Source organism: Dipodomys ordii, unplaced genomic scaffold, assembly GCF_000151885.1.
Source record: "Dipodomys ordii isolate 6190 unplaced genomic scaffold, Dord_2.0 Scaffold1000001392, whole genome shotgun sequence".
Classification (NCBI taxonomy): Eukaryota; Metazoa; Chordata; class Mammalia; order Rodentia; family Heteromyidae; genus Dipodomys; species Dipodomys ordii.
The window spans coordinates 1,660-3,306 of record NW_012285009.1 but is presented as its reverse complement, the minus strand read 5'-3'; the positions used below and the strand labels follow the sequence as shown (position 1 = coordinate 3,306).

Sequence of the window (1,647 nt, the reverse complement as noted above, 5' to 3'; positions counted from 1 at the left end):
CAGATGTTTCAGAATGTGCTTCGTTTGGCATTTGTGAGATATATTTGGAAAGCACAGTGAATGAAAGCATGTTGTTTTATAAAGATTTGCTGACTGACAAACCAGGGAAAGAAAACTTATTGAAATGTTTCAAATGAGAAGACAGACAATAGGGTGGGTAAGATGTGGGATTCAGCTTTAAATACGGACTGAAGCAAACCAAAGAATGGGAAAATTTTTTTCCTTAAAAGCTTTCTGGGTGTATTGTACACTATAATGATGAAATGATCATTTCTTTGGAAAAGTCATGAAAAAACACTGTCACCTGTTGAATTTCTTTATAAAGTGAATCTTAAATGACAAGAATGAAGAAATTTAAATATATTAATAAAGCATTATCAAGTATTACTTTAATTTTTGATTAAAAGTTAAAGCAAACCGACAGACTATTAGTCCATTAAGATTTATGTTTCCTGTCATATTTCTTTTCCTTTTGTTCCTCTTTTTTGGGTGGTGATTTTTTTTTTCAGAAAGGCAACCTAGTCTTAACCATTACTCACAAAATTTATGTTGTCATAGAATCAGTTTTTTTTATTAAATTAAGACAATAGTAGGCTCATTTTATGCCAAACCAAAATATAAACACCAAAAACATTTTTCACTAAAAAACCACTCATAAAAAATCATGAGGGGGGAAAAGGCTCAGGAAGACCTGTCTAATCCAGGTGCCGGAGGAAAGGCTTAGGAAAACACCTGAACATGTGGCATCCCAATGCAGGGCAGCTGGTGCAAAATGCAAGTATCCCTTACATGGGGTGCCCTGGAGGTTCCAACCCTGGGTGTCCACCTTCTTTGTTCCCACAACCTGTAAATCCGGCCATTCTTCCTGGTCCTGTTCCCGGGTGTCCCTTTCCTCCAGGACCTCCCCAGGGGAACCCAGCTTTCCCTCCATGTGGGCCCTCTTACCCTGTGCCACAGCCACAGTATGCAGGATACCAACCCTCAGGTCCTTACCCTCCCCATGCCCACCACCTGCACCTGGCATGTGTCCTGTGAATCCCCTGGCTCCTGGCATAGGCCCACAAGCCACAATGGACAAGAAAACACTGAAGAAAACACATAAAATGATGCCCAAACACCACAAGCATCGCAAGCATTCCTCCTCTTCCTCCTCCTCTTCCAGCAGTGACTCTGACTGAATTCAGGGCCTGGACCCTCCCCTCAAGTCTCACCAGTTTTGCTCTCATCAAGCTTCTGCTGCAGTGTTGTACTAGGGGGAAATTAGCCCTCTGATACCCAACCCACCCTCATCTGAGCCTTACCCTGCTGTTCAGCCCTGACAGGCTAGGGAAATGGATAAAGTATTTCTGTGGGCTAGTAAAGACCATGTCCTTCCTGGTTGATCGATCTTTTGTTTTTTTCTTTCTTTCTTTTTTTTTTTTGGTTCAAGACTGGGACTCCAGCTCAATACCTAATGCTTTTACTCATTGGCTGGCACTCTACCAATTGAGCCATGCCTCCAATTCAAGAGCTGAAGACTTTAACAGAGGAGGAGTTTTTTGAAGGTGGTGAAACCTCTGAGCTAAATGCTGAAGACAAGTTTAAATTCTGTAAAATGTGATTTTTTTCCTTCCATTTCCATTTGTAATACTTGTGGTTGGTGGAAAT

At 41.3% G+C, this 1,647-nt stretch overlaps 1 pseudogene; it reads left to right on the top strand.

The window, feature by feature from the left end:
- The first annotated feature begins 738 nt into the window (after positions 1-738).
- Positions 739-1,290, top strand: LOC106002792 (annotated as a pseudogene).
- Positions 1,291-1,647: the final 357 nt, after the last annotated feature.